At 40.8% G+C, this 16397-nt stretch overlaps 1 long non-coding RNA gene across 1 annotated transcript; it reads left to right on the plus strand.

The window, feature by feature from the left end:
• Positions 1–203: 203 nt before the first annotated feature.
• Positions 204–10106, plus strand: LOC104696432. Its single transcript, XR_002048022.3, has 2 exons — positions 204–8961; positions 9574–10106. It is a non-coding gene; the product is annotated as an uncharacterized LOC104696432 (long non-coding RNA).
• The last annotated feature ends 6291 nt before the right edge of the window (positions 10107–16397 follow it).

Consider the following 16397-nt stretch of genomic DNA (forward strand, 5'->3'; position numbering starts at 1 on the left):
CCTCGTAGCGGAGCCGCTCCGCCGGAGGCTCGCAGTGCCCGCAGGTGCGCGGCGGAGGGCCGGCAGTACCTCCGAGACCCCGCAGAGCAGGGTCGCCCCGCGGCTGCGGCGCGCTCGCTCCCCGTCCGCGCCGGGCCCGGCTCAGCCCCCCTCGAGCCCGAGCTGTGCCGAGCGAGCCGAGCCGAGCCGAGCCGAGCCGAGCCGAGCCGTGCGGGGCGGCGGTAAGTGACCCCTGGGCGTGAGCCCTGACCACCGCGGCCCGAACGGGCGTCCTTGTGCCCCTGCCCATCCTCCTGAGGCGGGCTCGTCACGGCACGGGTCTGGCATAGCGGGATAGGTCCGTTTTGAAGAAGCCTGATTAACAGATTTTCATTCCAACAGTTTATGGTGAAGAGATAAAAAGCGATTTAAATTTCATTTTAGAGCTACATGAAAGCAATATCACTTTAATGTATTTTTTGAATTGATAATTGTTCTTGGTAATTAAGATATGAAATATTCACTAGGACCTACATTACATTCTAGGGACAGAAGGAAGAAGTGAAAGAATAGGATGCTATCAGATGACCTCTTTTGTGGTGGCTCATTTCCTTCCACTGTGAAAATAGTAAACTTCCTAAAGCTAAGAGCAAGGGAAAAAGTCGTTTTAACTATTTCAGTGAGTACTTACAACCTCTTTCTTAGGGGACCAGACCTTCTCTAACCAGTATTGTTTTAACTATGCAGCTCTAATAGGAGAGTGAGACTTCACATGACCCCATAGTCAGAGGTCTGAGTGACATTGGGGGGTGCCCTGTTTCTACTCTCACCTGCAAGAAAATGTTACTAGTGGAGATCAAGATGGCTAGACACAAAGATTAGTCAGTATTTCTGTTTCAATTCAGGTAGAGCAGGGACTAGAGGTAAAATTCTCCTCAGTCATGATAAGTAGCCTATGAACGTATCGGCTTTGTCATAAGCTTTTACTAATTGTCAAATTCACTCTCATTTGCCAGAAAAGTTATCTTAAGTCTTGTAATAGTCACCTTATCACAAGGTCTGACAGCTGTTGGAGAACAGCAATCCTTGCTAATGCCACATCTGTGCAAGATAACCCTGACAAAGTGCTAGACGTGACCCCAGGGTGGCTGGGCTGTATCAGCATTTGTGTGGGTATAAACTGTGGGGGAATTAAGGCTCTTTGTAGCTCAGTCCTTTCTTTTAAAGGAGTAAGAATATACAGTCTCCTCTTCCCATTCCCTTTGATGTGGGCTTTGGAGGAATTTGGAGACAGCAGCTCTCAACTGCAAAAGGAGCCTTGCTTACAGAACCAGCAGTCTCTTGATGGCTACCTTTGAGTGGGCCATATACAAATATATGTGTATATGTATAGGTTTTGTGTTGGTTCTGGTCCTGTGAATGACCCCAGTCATGGGACAATCTTATTTATTGCCTTTCAAAGCTTGGCTGGAAACCATGGCATAAGGTTATTCAGTGTTGTCGGATTTTAGTGGTTCTTCATGTACCTGGCAGCAGAGAGTGGGAGTCCAACAGGTGCTTACAGGGGTCAGGCGGCAACTTTAGCTCTTACCTTTTATACTTAGATGCATTTAAGTACTTAATGGTCTTGGGAGTTTTAGCATGGATTCATACGCTTGTTTTCACTAGTTGGAAGTTCAGGTCAGGCTATTCTTTATGGGATAAAGGAATTTGTAATGTGATAGGAAAAGAAATACCAAGATTAAGGCCAAAATGACCTTAAAGCTAATTCAACAGGGTGTGGAATTCTGATTGGAATTGTTATTTGTGGCCACAATATAAGATATCGATTGGATTCTGAGTTATTTTGACTATCTTGTTTATATCTTTTAACAATAATAAAACTTCCTATCAGCCTCTGGTCAGTAGGAGTGGAAATAAGAAGTAAAGGCAACAAGGAGGTTTTAAAGCCTCTGACTCACTAGTTGCTACCCTTTTAGGCTTCAGTGCACAGCAGAGCACGTTCCTCAGAGACAAATCACCTTTTTCTTCTTTTGTAGCTGTTTCAATTTGACAAGAGTTCTTCTGAGACTGTGTTTATGTGTGACATGGCTGTAGTTCAGGAAGGGAGAGGAAATTTTAGTTAATTTCTGAAGACAGTGGATTCTGTGATCATTCACACATTTCTCAAGAGTGAGTTACATGGCTTTGTGGATGCCATGAAGGGTACTGGCTTCTCCTGGGGTAGTCTGTTAGTTTTGATAGCATTCAGCTGTGGTCCTTGAGTAAAAAAAAAAAAAATCTCAGTAGGTGGCATAGATATTACAGATGCCTTTGTTTCTCTGTTTTTCATTGAGAGAGATACTTCCAACCAACTGTGTTCAGTGCAGAGATGAGAGGTGGACCAGAGAGCAACATCCCTGGGCAACATCCTAAAGAGGGTCCCCTCTCCATCCAGTGAAGATGTACTTCTCTCCACTGAGGGTATGACTGGAAGTCCAGGTAGATAATTTAAGAGCTCAGAGTTGGGTAGCACGTGTACATCAGGCCCTTCATCTGTTTGCAGGCATGTCCAGGATCATTTCAGGTTTGCTGCCTGTGCTGAACGTTGCTGTTGGGTAGCATGCTTAAAGGAATGAGGACATGGGAAGAGCAAGGGGCCTGTTAAGTCACGAAAGAGTCATTTTCATATGACTGAAAGCCCTTTTCCTCCCTTTTTCTTATTCTTCCCTACAGTCTGTGGACTGTTTTTAATCTTCTATTTGTTTACTGATGGTAATGGCCATTGGTATTTATATCAGAACACCCACATTTCATGTGACACCAAGAAAAAGCAATAGTTTGGGGTTCGGATTTTTACAATATTGGTTAAAGAAGTGTCTGTGCGTAGTTCTTTATAAACTATTGTTAATGTTTATTTTAAAAATATTTTTCTTCATTCTAGCTACTTTGAGATGGCTATTGTTTATTCTTAATCTATGCACTGATGTTGAGCTTCTGTTTTTATTTCTAGAAAATGTAGTAGAGTGCTATTCTGTTTATTTGGAGAAAGGCAGTATATTCCTGACTAATAAGCTGAAATAAAGCAACAAAGAACAGTGTCACAAATCTGCATAAAAGCAAAGTTCGTCAGTGTGAGACATGGTGTGGTGAGTAATTACTGAATAGCCAGGCCAGAAGGAAGGTTTTCCTTGGGTCTGTTAGGTAAAGATTTGCTTTTTAAATTTTTTAAAAATTTTTCTGCTTTAAACCAGCATAATGAGGAATGTTTCATGTTCAATGTAAATGACTTTTTCTTATTAATCTTAAGAGTGGTCTATAGGAACATTGTGTTTAATGAGAATTAATTTGGAGTTCAGTGGTTTTGTTTTTCCTTAAAACAGTATCTTCTCAATTTATGATATTTTCACTGCAAATTTTCTGTTAAAATAGAGTAGAATGGCACCTTCTTTGTCTTCTCCATGGTTCTTCTAATTGTGCCTTTCAAGTATGTGCCCTCTTACTTCTGTCTGTTCATTTTGGCCTCTGGTTGCCATGTAATGGGGGATCAAGGTTAAAATGGTTTCAGGAGACCATTCTTAATGTGAAGACTCTCCAGGGCTGCCAGAAATAACCAACAATTAATGCAAGTACTGTTTTAATACTTGTTTGGAGTTGAGTCACACTGATACTTGTAGCATGAATTTGTAGCACAGGGAAAACAAACACTGTGTGCTTGGCACCAGACAGCTTCAGGTTTGAAGAACCATAAGGGAGATGTAAGTGGGTGAAACCCAGGAGGAGGTAGTAAATAAAACAAGATTGGATGGTAATCAGTGTTTGGTATGAGAGAATTAAACTGAGTAATCTGTGGAGGTGTTGGAGCAGAGGAAAACAAAAACAAAGTCAAAAGTATGCTGGAGACCATATGTGAAGTTTGATGGTTATTTGGTTTGAAATGTATTAGGAAAGCAAGCAGAGATGAACCTGTGGTTTCAGCTGAAAATAAAGTACCTAGCATGTGGCTGAGGGAGGGCAGAGTAATGAACCTCTCATTTTATCGAGCTGCATGGGTTGGATAAACAACTTGTAAATTAATTTGAAACAAGTATTATCCCAATTTAAGGAACAGTAGCTTTTAAAAGTGAAACTTATGATGTTCATTGTGTTTCTTGATTGCTTGGCTGAAGATGAATGGCTGGATTTCGCTCTCTCAGATCGTAAAGCTGCATTATGTGTTATCCTGAAATTAGGGAAAAGACATAACCAACAGGTACAAAGCGTAGGAGTTTCATAGTCTGGGAATAACTGTGATAATGGAAAGACTCAGGAAAATGCTTAACTTCTAGACAGTGTTTTACTGTTTGCTTACAGAGAGTAAGTATAGTCTCACTGCTACAACAGTGGAAACCATGAAAACCACCAAGGCTAGACAGAAAACCTGTGATTAATTTTATTATCTTAATAGTCATGTGGTGATTCACAGTGCTAGGGATTTTTCCATTTCAAATGGATTGTTATTTTACTTGCATACTTTCTAAGTAATAAAGCTGAAATTATTTGTAACAGAGCTCAGCTGAAGTAGATGGATCTATACCAGAAAAGGATTTGTTCCAGTTTCCTCTTCTGTATTCATTAGAACAATTGGGAAACTGTTATTTTCATGATGTAATGCACTGGTTGTTTTAAGAGCTAGTTCCCCAACAACGTGCTAATTGGTCTGAAATAGTGCAGTGCATGTGGTGCCCCCTTGGGGTTTGAAGTTACAGATGATTCTATTTGTTAGTGGCTTCAGAAATCAAACCTCTCATGAGTGTTTTAACTGTGCTTTTGTAAGAACTGAGTGAATAAGTGCATGATAGTTTGAAACACAGTGTTCAGAGCAATTGTTCTATATTACATGATTGCTGGGCAGATTGGACTTGCAGTGGAAATTTCCTTGCAGGCTACTGTGTTGAAGTTTTTGGCTCACCAGCACAGGGTTGCAAAGATGTTATAGAAGGTACAACATATATCCTGGTCTAATTTTGCAGTAAACTAGAAATGATTTAGAAACTTCTAGTAGAAAAGCAAGATAGATACTTAGAAAGAGGAGTGCAGCATATAAACACAGGCTTGAAACTTATTAATCTAATTTCATTTCACGTAATTTTTCTGTATGTTCTATTGCCAAGATGCTATGCTTTTATATTGACATGGCTTCACTACATTGTTGAGTGGTGGAAGAGGACTTGGAGAGAGTTTTGACTTTTTACAGCTTTGTAAAGGATGGTGAACACTTCAGCAGTTTGGAATTTAGATTGACAATTTTAACTGGATGTGCCTGAGCAGCTCATCAGGGACACAAAATTGATTAAGATCTTCCTCCCTCCCCACCTGTCCTCCCTCCCTCATTTAGGCTTCTGAATCAACTTGATTAGCTGAACAACTCAGTTCTTAATTTTTCAGATTTGCTCAGGTTGTCTCCAGAGTAGGGAAGATGATATTGCGCTGGATTTCATTTGGTCCATGTCGGTGATTTCATGACTGTGAGAACAGGGAATGTGTTTTGTTTTCAAATTAAAGGTTATGTTTCTGTGTGGTGAGGTCCCAAACTCAAGGAGCAATTTCTAGAGTGATTTCTACAGTGAGCAAAAACCTACTGCGTGGTTGTGTGCCAAGATCAGTGGTTGCATTCCTGCTGCTGAGACTCTCCTGCCTTGGGACTCATCTCTGGGCTGAGTCTGCCATGAGAGACATTGAAGGTATAAAACCAGTGGGTAAGTAGATGTTTTACTGATGAATAATGATTCAATTATATAACTTAACTATAATATCTGCTAATGGGAGTGAAGTGCAGAGTGAAAGAGGCATCATAGGCCGGTATATGTGAAATGTGAATTAATTCAAACAGTGTAGAGAACATTGGAGACTTCTGCAGTATTTTTGTGAGTGTTATATGTGCCTCATTTTAATTGCTTGATGTTATTCTGCCAAGCTGCATGAAATTAAATAAAAGGAAACTTACAATGGAACAAACAGGAAATGAAATAATAAGTGGAGTAAGATGTCTCTGGAGAGAATGGCAAGGGATTTGCAGTAATATTTGAGAAGTTATTAGATGTGAGAGTCCCACCCCTGTGCTCCAGCAGCCTTGTTTTTCTCACACCCATATAAAACTACATAAACTACAACGTGGAGAGAAGTGAAGGTGGGAAAGGCTGCATGCATGAGCAGCAGAGGCTGGATGCAGAGGCATTTGGAGTGGGATACAGAAGCAATGTTATGTTATACTTCTTCCTTCCCTCTCTCTGCACCCCTCACCACAGCGAGTTTGGATTGGATGGGACATAGCCACAACAACACTGAAGAAATGATAATTTGTGAATATTTGAGTCAATTAAGTGTTGGTGTCCTACAGTGTTTTCTCCACCTATTCACTGAAGTTGGTGCCCATCATCCATCACTCCCCAGTTGCCCTTATACTTGAGTACGTCTCATTGTCCTCTGGCTGCTCTCCATTATCTGCAGCCTCCTCATTCATCCCTGCAATCACTGAGCAGTACTCCAGCTCTGCCTCCATGAATTCTTTGAGCCCTGTGCTGTAGGTGGTTGAACTCATGCTAGGCTCAGAATTTACTGGAGGAGCACTGTCAGACTGCATGGTCTGTGTTTCAGCCATATGACATTAGTCTGGGAGGGAGGCTAGTTTTGGCTAACTTGATATATTGTGGGCAAGATCTTCTTGCTGTGCAATCACCAGCAGCAATAAAGGCTTTTCTGGTTCCATCTTCTGTACAGTGCAGGTGCTGCTGTCATCGTTAGGGCTTGTTAAGCTGTTTCCTCTAGTGCTGCTTCACCTCTAGCCTTGCCATCAAAAATGGAAGCATTTGCATAGGCTACTTATCATTACATTTACTGATACACTGCCACCAAATGGGAGAAATTTGTCCCTTCATAAATGGAATTTTAGCATAATATGCATTGGCCAGTCTTAGTAGTTCTCTACTGTATAGGCTTTGCAGTGCTGCAGTTTGGTCAAAGCAGTGTTTTCAGCATGTTACTGTGATTTCAAGTATACAGAAAGAACAAGTCTGCTGGCTACCAGGCTGGATTATACTGTTAAGTTTTTTGAACACAATGTTTACATCTTAGCCAATGTACCTTTTTTTTTTCTTTTTTTTCCCCCACTTAATACAATGGAGTTAGCATTTTTGCTGACTGTGGCTCCCACTGGAGCTGATTGAGCTGGTATTTCTGTTCTCTAAGCCTTCTGTTTGTGGTTTCCATAAAGTTGAAAGTAGTTCTTGGTGCTGATTATGTTTTTTTCCTGCCCTAAAATTTCATCCCAATTTCATCTGTACCAGATAACCCTTCTTGGGTTTATTGAATCTTTTCTAAAATTAAAAAGAAAGCATTCTCTGAAGTTTTCTTAATTTGAAATGGTCTGTGATATTTCTGCTAGAGTAAACACCTTTTGCTCTACATGTAGTCAGTTTTTTGGAGTGAGTTTGATATGGGACTCAGGGCATCAAAGCCATTTGGCTTATTGAACTGTAAGATGGGAATACTCTTTTCTGTCAGGCCTGTGAGCTCCCTCCTGGTAAGCTGTAGTAAACTCCTAAAAATTAGTACTGAAATTTTTCATGCCATCTGCCTTTTTATTTGATGTCTCTTTAAAATGTTTGGGGTTATTTTTAAAAATGAATATGTGGGAAAACATGCATTGTTTTGTCACTTGAAAAAGCCCCTTCTGTCATGGGCTTTGCAGGATAGGTTTGGCAGAAGTTGGCATTTTTAGAGGAAAATGCTCTGCTGCTTTTATTTAATTCTTGCCAAGTTTAGAAGTCTCTGAAAAATATGTGTCAGTAATAAAATTCTGAAAGCTTGCCTGTCATCTCTGTGCAATTAAGCAGCGGATGTCCCATCCTCGCTGAGCAAGCAAGAATGCTGCAGCCCAGGGTTATTGTGTGTTTGAACAGACCTCCCTAAGCAGCTCCTTGTTGCTGCAGGCTGAGGTTAAACTGCATCCTGAAACAGAAAAGGAGCTTCTGCCTCCAACGTACCTGGTGACCAGCAGGTTCTTTAAATGCAGATGAAATACAAGCCAGGCTGTGTCAGGAGGTGGAAAGAGGGGAAAGGAAGGTGGCAAGGAGGGATTTGGACACGGGCCCTGGTGACTCAGGGTGGGAAAGGGAGGGAATTTGCCTTGGAAGATAGGAGTTCTACTGGAAGATGCTGTCGTTGCTCAGAGATGTCTCTGAACATCTTTTCAGGTCCTCAAACCTTATCCTTCCCTGGCTTCTATAAAGAGCTACGCAAGCATGAGAAAAGGATCCCTGTGAGAGCCTAAAGTCTGCCTTTGGAGCAGGGCTTGGGTACCAGGTTTTGCACATTGATTTCTGCTGGTCTGCACAACACAACCACTGCCACCACATGTGCACTTTTGAGTTCTGTTATGCAGAGATTAGTGTCTGTTGGCACTGAGATTGAGACAGTATTTACACTTTTTGTCCTGTAAAATGTTCATGTGTACCTTATTTGAGCTTTGATTTTATATATATTTACTCCATTCTTTCATTGTTTTGGGAAAACATGTTGTTTTTAGTAGATGTAAATCTGAGACATGATTTAAATGGGATGAAAGTTATTCAAAATAGGAATTGTCTCGAGGTTTTTTTTCTTATGTCTTCAAATATTAATTCTTTGATTAATATTTTATGTGATTGAATTTGTAGTATGAATTTTACCAGTTCCATACAGGAGGCAGCAATTACAAATTGTGTGATCTAACAGCTCAACAGATCGAACAGCTTTGAATTCCCCCTGCACTGCTGTGTTAGACATCAGTTTCACAGATTGTCCTCATGGATCCTGCCCACCTGCTAAGCCTCACTGCTTTATCCACGGCTGCATCATTTCTAACCATGTCTGGTAAAGACTTGAGGCTTCACTGGGGCTCCTGCCAGGAGCCATATGTACACCTAATAAGTCACAGTTACAGTCCTGGAGGGCTTGCCATCTGAATGGAGAAAGACACAGCAGGTAAGTGACACACTCAAGCAGAGGAAAAAGAAGAGGCAAGAGTGGGATGGCTTGGTCAGGTGTGGCTTGGTTTGGTGTTGAAGTTGGTGGGCAGTATTACCCCATCACCATGTTCAGTCTCTGCTGACACTGTCAGGTGCAACATACAGACCTCTGCAGGTGAAGCTTCTCCTCAGAAGCAGCTTGGCTTCATCCTCGCATCAGTTGAACAATGAATGCCCCATGGTTCCTTTTACTGAAAAGCTGCTCTAGAACCAAACCCTTTAGCAGTCAAATCCCTGTCATTTTGAATTTAAATTTATTTGTTCCCATATTAACAAATGGCCATGCATTCCTCATTGTCCTCTGGTTTGAAGGACTGTTTTTGATTTTACATTTTGGCTTAGACAAATCACAGTGTTTCTTACATGAAAAGGCATGGCTTTTACCTTATGAGCATGTTTAGAGTAGAGTTGTTGCTGCAAGTGTGCCTCTGTAGACACACCTGACATACCTTTGAGTTTCCTCATTGACAGACTGTTAGCAACACAGTTGCCACAGTGTAAAGGTGAGTACCAGGTAACCAGATTCAATTTGAATATTCTAGTTTTTGGTTTTTTTTTTTTTTTTTAGAACCTGGATCTCTGGAGGTTGAAGACCTAAGTCTGCTGCAGAAAACTTGTGGTCTTCTTCAGAAGGCTCAGTATAGTGCGATTCACCTCAAGCCTCTGGCCTGGCCAGCGTCAGGGCCCTTCTCCAAAACGGTTCTGAAAGCAACAACAGTTCCCTTGGCTGCACTTTCCTGGTCTCATGATGGAACCACACATAGTTTGGAATCATCCTGCACTCACAGTTCCTACAGGCACGGCATCTTGCACTGCTAAATCTGGTTTTGGGTTCATTGTCATGCTTTTCTTCCCTTCTGTTGCTCAACTCTGTCCTTAAAGACCACTTTGAAGGAACTTACTTAATAATGAGCTTTCTGCCTGGTAATTTCCCCTTGCTCTTGTTTATCCTTTAAGTAGTTTATCTGATTTATACATCTTATACTTTTGCTGACTATTCCCACTTTTTCCAGTTTAGCCTATGTAGTATGCCAAATGATTTATTAAAATCCAAACAGATTGCATTCACATTTTTTGTGAGAATAAAATAGAAAAGAGACATTTTGGACTAGTGTGCCATGATCAGTCTTCTGTAATGCATTTGATCTGCCTTTGTTTTCCATTCTTTTGTCAAGATTTGTGTGCTATCTGTAGATGACTGATGGGTCTGTGCTACCAAAATGACTTTTTTCCCCTCTTTCCTCCCAAGAATAGGCACCATATTTGGCTTTCTTTAGTCATGTGGTACTACCTCATTTGATGGATTTATTTAATATCTGTGCTATCAGACTTAAAATTTCATGTACCAGTTCTTTCGGTGCTCTGTGATTAAGATTGTTCTGCCACCCAGACTTGACAGCAATAAGCTCTTTGGATTTTGCTTCTATCTCAGTAATTTCTGTTCCTGAGAACTCATTCTTATTAGCTGTCATGTGTCTGCTCCACTGTTCAGCATCAGTTTGGGTTTTTTTGAAAATGAGTGGTGATAGTAATTTCTTTTGGGAGTTATGTGTACATTTCACATGAAGTCTACCCTACTCCAGTGAAGAACTTCATGCTTCTTTCATGTGCTTACTGTGGTCATTTCTTTGCTGTTGCGGGGTTTTTTAGGTTTTGGTTTTTTGGGGTTTTTTGTGGTTTTTGTTTTTTTCTTTTGTTTTGTTTCTTTTTGTAATTAAAATGTGGCTAAAGGACTGTCTCATTATCTATATTCTCTTGGCAGTCTGTCTGGTTCATCTTCAGCAACGCTGCTGTTATCTGTTATCTGTCTCACGAACTCTGAGGACACACGTGCTTGTGAGTTTTAGGACAGCAGAACACATTCAGCAGTTACCCTTTTCCGTGTGTAAGATCTCTCTTTACTGTTTCTCCTTGAAGTTATCTTGTGCTGGACCCTTCTCTTACCACAATTTCTTCCCTTGGGGTAAAAGCTGGTATAATAGCTCTGTCACTGCTTCCTTCAAGAAATTCAACATCACTGCACACATGTCATAAAGGGTCTCTGCTTCTTTAGTGACTTTATGGAAGTAAAGAAAATGATTTTGGGAGAGCAGAAGGATGATGTGGGTTGTCTTTCAAATAACAAAGAGAAGACAATGAAAGCATGTTTGTCTGTAAAAAGTACTGCAGACTGTAGGTAGAGCATCTAATTAATCTGAAGCTAGACACTTTTTAGTATTGGGCTTTCTCTCACATACTGAAAGAGAGACTCAATATTTCTGAAATATTCCAGAGCAATTCCATTGCCAGTGGTGCAGATCACAAAATAAACCCCGGAGTTTTACGGTGTTTTTTTGGGAAAGAATTTGATGCATTGATCTATCTTTCTGGGTTTTTTTTAAAGAAGTCCAGCAATTAGTAGCTTTGCAGACTTTCAGTGTCAGCTTTTTCTTTCTGAAGATAGTTCACACAATAAAGAGTGACCCCGTCTTCGAGTGGGTGCAGAAACAGCATGGGTTTTGAAAAATTGTAGCCAGCTCTAATTGCTCCATGCCAAGGACGTAACTATACAGTGAGTTTTGAATTAATCTAAACTGCACCGGTCTAATTCTGTGTGGACAATTCATAGACTCTTTGTTATCTTCTGAAAACAAATTGAAACTGCAAAGCAGCAGGGAGGTATTTTTAGTTTTCTTCTAGTGCTTCTGTGGAAGCACAGAAATTAAATAAGGGCACCTTGCTTAAAAGGGCACAGATAAAATTGTATGTGGTGTGCTGCCATTGCTAGCTTTACTCAAATATCCATGTCTGCTGCCCCATGTAAGATGCACTCACTGTGAACCATCCACCTGACAAAACTGTAGCACTCTGGAAGCTGAAGCAGTTTGTGACCTGAGGAGATAGTGCTGAGGGGTGGAGGAAGACGTCCACATCTTTTGTCCTGGTGCAGGGATTCCAGCTGTCAGTGTGTGATCAGACAACAAAAGACTAAGCAGAGCTGGCCTTTTGAAGAACCTTCTCATTCTGGCAGGGTTTGGTAGCACCAGTACTGTGAGATTCAGATTGAACTAAGCTGTTCCGGAGCCATCTCAGTAGTACTGCTGCTTCTGGACATTGCCTGACCATGTGAGTTGTGATAGGGCCAGGCTGGCTTCACAAAGAGCTGCTTGGCTTTCTAGGGTGTTTATCAGGTTGGATAATGAATGAATAATGAAATGAATCCAGATTTTCATGCTATGCTAATGCCAAGTTAGCCAGTCTTCCCAGAACTGGAGTGCTGAAGTATTCAGTGCAGATCCACTGGTGTCTTTGTAGGCATCAGAACCAACCTGTTGGGACTAAATCAGGGCAGGAGACAAGTGGCTGTGAACCTGAGCTGACTCCATGTGCCTTGTGGTTTTGCTCAGAAAGCCACAGGTTTTTTCCATAAAGGTTTGGTAGTTCAGTACCCTGGTACTGCAATCTCAAGTTTTTTTTAAATTAATTCCTGAAGTAACCAGCTGGGGAAAGCAGCGCTCCCAGGGCAAACTGCAGGCACTGTAACACAAAGGTAGGTTGGATCAGCTGGAACTGCAGTAGGTGGCTGTTTCCCCTTACCAAGGCTGCTGTATGTGGTTGTATGACTGCATTTTTTTTAAGATGACATTCAGTATGTTCTGGCAGGTAGCGGGGAGGCTATAGCCAGAGCTTTAAGCTACATGTTTTTAGCTATCTGTTTTTACTTAGTGTTTGGGAAAGGAATAAATATTTTATTATGTGTCTGTACCATGTTGATATTATAGAAATTCTAGCTAGGCTCCAAGCATTCTGCTGTTTGCTTACTGGGAGCCAGCAGGACTAAATTAGATTTTGCCCTTTTTTTTCCACCATAGATGCAATCCTAGATGTTTTTCTATGTTCAGAATCATCACAGAAAGCAAATCTAACTAGCTCCCTGCTGTTGCAGGTCCTCCATTCCCATGTGACAGTGCCCTTGATCCCTGACCATTTTTATTCCTCACCAGATTTCTGTCTTCCATTGTTCTGCTCTACAACTGGATGTTTTTGTAGGGTGTTGGGAAGTTTTAAATCTGTGCTGAATGTGAGCATGAAGAGTAGATGATTGTGGATGCAAAAGAATGCAGTTACTTGTTTTCCATTTGAGTACCAAAACACAGTGTGTGTGCACAGTGGAGTCATACCATACTCCTTTAGGCATGAGTTGACATCCTTACTAAGTTTTTACTTTTGTTTTCTTATGTCCATACTGCCTCAGTTTCAAATGGACTAAATTTTAGCCACTCTTCTTAGCCAGAACTATAAAATAAATTAGCTGTCCCTGTGGATGATTAGGCCAGACGTGTTAGGGAAACATGATGAGAAATTGTCACTGTGAGTGCTGTAGCACTCATCATCCTTGTTTATACATTGACAGAAGTAGATGTCCAGGAAAAACAACCCTTGTAAGAGCTCTCAGTTGAAAATGTTACTTTTACAGGTGCCTGTAACTGCCTCTTGCTGTGAAGATTTGAAGCAACAGCAATTCTTCCAATTTCAGACACTGAAAGCATGGAAGACAACTAGATTTTATGGTCTTTATAGCTGGCTTATTTTTTTTCCCCTGTTAGTGGGAGAAAATGGTGCAGCAGTTTTGTAAACACTGCTAATGCTCAGTTTCTGGAGTGGCACTGGATTTGATAAAAAACCTTATCACAAATCCTGCAGTTTAACTCTACAGGAATCAATAGAACTATGAGGTTGATTATGTAAAAGGTATTTGAAAGGTTGGAGAGGATGAAAAACAATGTTTGCTCTCTTTCATTAAAGAAGAATCAGCAGCAGGATGCAGAACTTAATGTTTTACAATTCAGAAGTTTCAGGCTGTGGTAATAAATTAGGAGATCAAATTACAGCAGTGCTTTGATTTAAAAAAAACAAAACCAAAAACCCACCCAAAACATATGGAAAAAGGGTACTATTGGATATTATAATTTCTTTTGCCTGAAAAATATCACTTTGATATATAAACAGTATCATTTATGAAAGAGAAGTTGCTGAGTTGTATTTATATTAGTGTGAAAATTTAATTTCTCTTCCAGTTTATTTACTGGAGGCCATCACAGTTTGTACAAGCAGCTATGCGTGTGTGATAATGACTAATAGGGTGGCTGTTGATGATATTGAATGTTTTAAAGCTGTTAGTTTAAATGCTTTAGGTTTATTATTAAAAATGAGGAACTAGATTCTTAAATAGATAACATACATAACCTCAATAAAAATAAAATATAACATATTGGAGTTTTATGGAAGCTTAAACTAAAACTGTTTGCCAGCAAGTTTTTTTAATCAGATTACCTCTTAGTTGAAGTCTCTGCTCTATAATGTTTGGATTGCCAGAGACCACGGGGAATATCTCTTTCTGTTGTAATTAAATTGAACAGAGTCATGTTTATGTTACATCTTTGAAAGCCCCTCTTTGAAGGCATATAAGAGAGCCCCCTTCAGCAAGGGAAGTGCTGTAGGCAAATGTAGTGGATATTGATACAAGCGTATGTTTAATGAAGGAATCTTAGAGACCAAAGTTTGACAACAGCAGAGGTGAAATGAGAAACACTTGGGCAAATGCACCAACCTAAACCCTATATAATTGATAATGATATGAGCACAATAAAATAAAGGTTAAGAATCACAAAATCTCATAAAGCAATGGCTCTGAAGAGACTGGAGCAGAATGGGTAATTATTCACGGGCCTGTGATCTCTCCAGCACAAACAGTTCTGTGCTGCTACTGAGGTCAGCACTGCTTGGCCTTTTGCAGTGCTACTGCTGTAAATGCAGTTGAGAAATCGTGGTTATATTGTGAAGATGAGTGAAATTTAAGTTCAGTAAACTTTCTCCCTCATCCCTAAGAGCTAAAATGAAGTGGCTTTCTTTATGGTCCTATTTCAAGAGAGGTAATTCTCTTCCTTAACATCCCCAGAACTTTATGTTGTATCACAAGGGTTTTCCTCTCTTTCCCCGCTCTAATCTGTAATTCCTTGTGGATGATGCCACAGTGTTTGATTTCTGGCTGGAATTTGAGACTTTGATATGCTGTTCAATCTCTGTCTCTTTCCAAGAACTTCTAGGTGTTTGGCATTGCACTGGGTGTCCCTGGAGAGGGAGTTTTGAGGGTGGTGAGCTGCAGTGGTGCCCTCTGTGAGAAGGTGCCAGAGGCCACCCCAAGCTGGACGTGGTCAGCTCCAGTGGACCCACCACAGTACACAGTAGCCCATCAGCCATGAGTGTTGCACCTCTGTAAAAAGGGGACAAAAAATGCTGGGCAGGAAAAGGAGGAGGGGGAAAAGTGTGACAAACAGTAGAGGGAAGCAGAGGTCAGAGAAGAAGAAGGTGGAGGGGGAGGAAAAGATGCTTCATGGTACCTTGGCAGATACTGTAGCCTGAGGAGGAGCCCACACTGAAGACAAATTTTTTCCTGAAGAACAGCAGCCTTTGGGAAGAGACCCTTCTGGAGCAAGGGAGAAGAGTGACAGGGAAGAGGGTAGTAGAGAGGAACCATTGTGTACTGACTGTAATGTCCCTGTTTCCCCCATGCTGCTCAGGGGTTGGAGGGTGGAGGAGTGAAATTGAGTCTGGAAGAGAATGGAGAAAGGATGTTGCTTTAATGATTGTCTGTGTTTCTCTTGGCAATAAATTGAAGGAGTTTTCATCTGTCAAATCTGTCTTGCCTGTGAAGGTAGTTGGTAAGCAGTATCTCTGCCTTTATCTCCACCCACAAGCTTTGTCATCCTATTTTCTCCCTGTTTCCTTCTGAAGAGGAGTGAGCAGCAGCTAGGTAGGCATTTGGCTGTTTGCTGAGGTTTCTCTAGCACTTTATGCTTGTGGTAGGTCAAGAGGTACATACTAGTCTACCCTCCAATGTCAATAAACTTTAGCTGTGTATTATACCACTGTTTTGTATGTTAGGCACAAATATTCTGTGAAAAGCAATAGGAGCAGAGAACTAGTTGATCCTTTAAAAATTACATCATGAAATAGACTTGTAGCATTTTTAATTTCAATACATTATATTTTATCTGGAATTCTGATTATCTGTATTATCTCTTATCTTCCCTCCTTACTGGGTAGTTAGTCTAGTGGCCAGGCAGGAAAGGCCTTTGGGGTGAAAAAAATTAATTCTCTTGTAAAGTCTCACTGACTTCAGTGAGCTTATGGAGGCATTAACCCTACAAGAGTCTCTTTGCATGGTTTGATCTTTGATTTTAAGAAGTATTTATCTAGAATTCAGTATCAAGCTGTGTGGGACATCTAGGGGAGTTTGCAACATGAAACAGATGGCATTTTCTTTGGAGGAAGCTAGTCTGAGAATTGAAACCCAGTCTAATTAAGCAGTTGACAGGTTGAGTCTCTCATCTTTTCTGAGCAGTCTGCAGC

This window comes from Corvus cornix, chromosome 1A (genome assembly GCF_000738735.6).
Source record: "Corvus cornix cornix isolate S_Up_H32 chromosome 1A, ASM73873v5, whole genome shotgun sequence".
In the NCBI taxonomy this organism is placed as follows: Eukaryota; Metazoa; Chordata; class Aves; order Passeriformes; family Corvidae; genus Corvus; species Corvus cornix.